Genomic DNA, 5429 nt, shown 5'->3' with positions numbered 1-5429 from the left:
AAAAACCCTGTACAACATGACACATTGCTCGATGGTTGCTTTTGTTATTGGAATTTGACTTCTCTATGATAGTACGCAAGGTCAAACAACATTACATGGCCGACCATATGTCTCACATAACCACAAGAGAAGCACCTGGGCAAGGAAATGTTGATGACCTACCTGATGCACATTTGTTTAGAATGTCCAATGATCTTACACCTTATTAGGTAGACGTCATAGTTCACATCCTAGAACATGGATTGCCTGTATGTCCAATTGAAAAGGCTAGGTTAAAATGTCTCATTTTGAGGATTCAACCCTATCATTTGATTGCCAGCCAACTCGAAATATTAGGACAAGATGGACTAATGAGGAGATGCATTATTTCAAAATGCATATGGTCCAAGTTTTTGTATCCCCTGTGGAAAAAGAACAGTTGGCAAGAAGATGGTACACTCTTGACCAACGTAACCTCATTGTACGTGACTACACCAATCAATTCATGAACTTGACCATGTATGTGGAAAGCATCAGTGACGATGCTAAATTGCACAAGTACATCTATGGGTTGGAACCGAGTCTATCGGCTGATGTCATGGCCCAAAAACCCACTACACTGTTTGATGCAATCGAACTAGCTGAGAGATATGCAAGAAAGTATCGCAAGAATGAGCATTTTCAGCAAGGTATTGGACCTCCCCGCATCCCTTCACGATCAGCCCCATACAAAGGTGGTTTTTGAGGCTCTTCTATGCCTAATAATGGCCCCAAAGTACCCACTTACCCCGCCTTCCATACTGAAAGAAAACGGGCACTTTTGGGATAGCATCGGGCTTTATTGCTGAAAATCGGTATGCTGAAAATAAACAGTCCACTACATCATCTTTCCATGGATCTAGTAGTCAACGGTTCATCTCCCCAAATGTTGTGAAGGAACGGAAAGAAAAGGTCCTATGCTTTAAATGTGGAGATAAGTACACTACTGATCATGCCTCCAAATGCCCGTCAAAGTTCATAGCATGTATGTCATGGAAGATTAGTACAATGAGGAGGATGACCTGGCCATTGACTAGACTGAGTCCATGGAGGATGTTGATCATGAGTCGTTTTATGATTTGGAGGATGGGTTTCCCTTTGACCCAAGCGGTGCTCCCTCACAGATACTTGATTTAACATCCCACTCACCTCCCACTTCCTTTTGCTCGATCTCCTTGGATGCTTGGATGGGTTCCTGCAACCCGAGTACCCTTCGCATTCAAGGCAGTATCAATGGGAAGCATGTTTTTATCCTTGTGGATAGTGGAAGCACTCACAGTTTGGTCAATAAATCAGCCATTGATCGATTGAAATGTACCCCTATGGTATTACACCACCCCTTGAAGGTCCAAGTAGCAAATGGAGAAGAAGAAATCAGCACACATGTATGTCCCATAGTTCCCTTATGCTTGGCTAAAAATTATGTGGCACTGATTGATCTCATTGCCCTAGATATGGGCCCCATTGATGTTGTCTTGGGCTTTGACAAGCTGAAACAATTGGGGAAAATTGCTATGTACTTCTCTCAGCTTTACATGGAGCTTATGATGCATGGACAGCCTATCCACTTAGAGGGTGTTCGAGATCATGCTGATTTTCAGCTCATTATGGCAAAGCAACTCAAACGGGAGTTTAAGGAATGCTCACAGATCTTTGTTTTGCAATTAAATAAGGACATTTCTAATCAGCCCTCTATAGTATCACATGACTCTGCCTTGCAGGCCTTGCTTGAGGAGTACAATGACTTATTTCAGATGCCTACATCCCTCCCTCCCAAGTGACAAGTGGACCACCCACTTGACCTAGAGCCCCATTCCAAGCCAGTGAACAAACCCCCCTATAGACTCTCCAAGTGTAAGCGTGAAGAGGCTGCAAAGCAAATCAAGGAGTTGCTGGAGATGGGTTTCATTGAATCGAGTTATTCCTCCTATGCATCCCTGTCCTCTTAGTAAAAAAGAAAGATGGTTCCTTTCGCATGTGTATTGACTACAGAGATTTGAACAAAATTACAGTGAAGAACCACTACCCCATCCCACGGATTGATGAATTGCTGGATGAGTTAAAAGGGGCATGCTTTTTCACTAAGATTGACTTGTGCTCTGGCTACCATCAGATTCATATGCGGGCAGGAGATGAGGTCAAAACGGCCTTCAGGACTGATCGTGGACTTTACCATTTTCTTGTGATGCCTTTTGGGTTGACTAACGCCCCTGCCACCTTTCAAAGCCTCATGAACAAAATCCTATAGCCCTTTTTGTTCAAGTTCGTGCTTGTTTTCTTTGATGACATCCTCATTTACAGCAAGTCATCTATGGAGCACTTGACACATGTTCGGAGGGTGTTTGACATATTGAGAGAGCATCGACTCTTTGCTAAGGAGAGAAAATGTATATTCATGCAGACATCTGTGGAGTACTTGGGATACATTGTGAGCAAAAATGGTATACAAGTTGACCCCAAAAAGGTGCAATGTGTTAAGGATTGGCCCACTCCTTCCACCACCTCCTCCTTGTGTGGCTTCCTTGGTCTCTCTTCATTCTACAGATGCTTCATTAAGGCCACCATTGCAGCACCTTTGACTGATCGCTTGAAAAAAGAGTCATTCTTTTGGGATGCCACTGCAAATCATAGCTTCAAATAGTGAAAGGACGCACTTACTTCAGCCCCCAGCCTTGTTTGCCTTGACTTCTCTAAGCTCTTTACCATTCATTGTGATGCCAGTGGCCGGGGTATTGGTGCAGTATTGTTGCAAAAGCATGGTGTGATTGCATTTGAAAGCCTCAAGCTTGATGAAAAGGAGATGAAAATGAATGTATATGACCAAGAGATGTTGGCCATCCTCCATGCCATCAAGAAATGGCACCACTATTTGTATGGCAGCCACTTTGAAAAGTGATCACCGAGTCCTCCAATACTTCTTGACTCAGTCTACTTTGACTCCAAAGCAAAGGCGATGGGTGGCAACCTTACAGAACTATGACTTTGACATTTCACACACGCGAGACAAGGATAATATTGTGGCCGATTCTCTCTCTCGAATGTGGGCATGCAGAGTGTCATCTATCTCGGAATTGCACATGATTGGGTTGAAGAGCTCCAGGAGGCTTACTTGTTAGATGATCATTTCAGCCATATATTTCAGAAATTACAACATGAGGTTATGGCTGAAAACTCCCAATATCAGCTCAAGCATGGCCTTATTTGGTCCCATGGCAAGATTGTCATCCCACACACTTCCCCCTTCACGCAGAAGATAATGGAAGAAATACATTCTTGCCCCACTGCTGCCGGTCACTTGGGTGTTTTCAAAACATATAATAGGATTGCCAAGAGCTTTCATTGGAAATGCTTATTGAGGGATGTCAAGGACTTTGTGACCAAATGTGTTCCATACCAACAAAACAAGGATAGTACACTTAGGCCCGCTGGCCTTTTGCAGCCTCACCCTATTCCTGAAGGGAAATGGACTCACATAATGGGCTTTATCACCGGCCTTCCTGTGACTAAGAAAGGGTGGAACAATATCTATGTGGTAGTTGATCTCCTCACCAAAGCTGCCCACTTTATAAGATCCAATATACTGCCTCTTAGGTGGCCACTCAGTTTATGGAAAATGTCTTCAAGTTGCATGGCTTACCACAAGTCATAGTACATGATCGGGATGCAAAGTTTATGAGCAACTTCTGGCAGACAGTTTTCACCTCCATGGGGACCAAGCTTGCTCCATCCAGTGCATACCACCCTCAGACTGGTGGCCAAACTAAGAGAGTGAACAAATGGCTTGAGACATACTTGAGGCACTTTTGCCATGATGTACATCACAGTTGGGATATGTGGCTTCACTTGGCTAAGTTTGCATATAATAACTCCACACACTCTAGCATTGGAGTTTCCCGTTCTGAGGCCTTATATGGGTATAAGGTTCCCCTTCCTATAGTCTTGTTTATTGATAAGATCAATCCTCAGAATCAAGCTGAATTGGATTGCATGCAAGCTTTACTTCAGCAATGCAAAATGAATCTTCAGAAGGCCCAAACACACATGAAACTCTATACTGATGAAAGACGCAGGCATTTGGAACTCCAAGAGGGGGAATTGGTCCTTTTGAAAGTGCCTAAGTCCCGCTACTCCACTCTCAAAGAGGGCAGTAGTAACAAGCTAGCCCACCGCTTCTATGGCCGATACCGCATCCTGAAGAGAGTGGGTGACTTGGCCTACCGCTTAGAACTCCCCCTACCACCAAAATCCACAATGTGTTTCATGTCAATCAGCTGAAACCCTTTGTAGGCTCCTCAGTGGACTATGTGGAAGAACTTTCCCCCATTGATGAAGAGGGCGTCACTCAATATGTTCCTGAAGCAATCATTAGGCAGTGAGATAAGCACTTACAATCCTGATCCATCAAAGAATATCTCATCAAATGGCAAGGCCTACCCTTGGAAGAAGCCTCTTGGTGCCCAGCAACCATCCTCGATGAATTTCCCCTACCTCCATGAACCCCAATGGCTGGAAGACTAGACGGGTCATGCCCCAACTTGCCCACTTCTCGCTTGCAGACTACACACTATTTTAGAACAGTTTTGCACTTACTTAAATCACATGCATGTGCATTCTACATAGGCTGAAAGTACTCGTCATAAGCTCCGTTTCGACATATAGTACGCCCCATTTGGAGCCGCATGTCAAAAGATATGACCAGTTTACTTCAGTCGACCGATTCAGGACGGCATACTGTCCCTAGTCTCTCCACACCTATTCTTCATTGTCAAAGGGATTTGAGTAGTACTCTGCAACCCTACCTTATCCCACCCATCACTCCCCTCTATTTCTCCTTGTTTTTGAGGGCAAAAACCTTTCGAGTGGGGATGGATTGTAACAAGCGGGATATACACCGACTAGGATTTAGACACCCCGTCACACTGATCGGGGTATTTAAGGTGTAAAAGCCCCAGATTAGGGACACCAACTATTATCAAGATCACACTCTTCACCTTCATCTCCAACTTCCATGGCTTCCTTCTCTTTTCTCTCTTTCTCTCTCCTCTTCTAGTCTTCTTCCCTTTTATTCTTGTTCTCTTTCTCTCTCCTTAGCTCTCCTTCTCTCTCCCCTTAGCTTCTTTCATTACAAGATGGGGAAGAGAGAAATAGATATGATGTGCAGTTTGGAGCCAAATTTCTAAGTCCTCGATAACAAATTTATCCATAGGTTAAGAAGGAATTATGGGGAGTGGTCATTGTATTGAAGTTTGATAAAGAACACTTTATTGGTGCATCTGTGGTGGTTGTCAAGATAGATTGTCTACCTTTGCTTGGGATGATTACTAGTTGCTCAACTTTGGATATTGCTATGTTGCAATGGATTGCTTGCATCAAGTACTTGAACCTAGGGTTTCGCCATATTCTAAGTAAAG

Source organism: Lygodium microphyllum, chromosome 29, assembly GCF_053477565.2.
Source record: "Lygodium microphyllum isolate KBCC chromosome 29, Lygodium_microphyllum_v1.1.10, whole genome shotgun sequence".
NCBI lineage: Eukaryota > Viridiplantae > Streptophyta > Polypodiopsida > Schizaeales > Lygodiaceae > Lygodium > Lygodium microphyllum.
The sequence above is the reverse complement of the archived record's forward strand: the minus strand, read 5'-3'. Positions refer to the sequence as shown.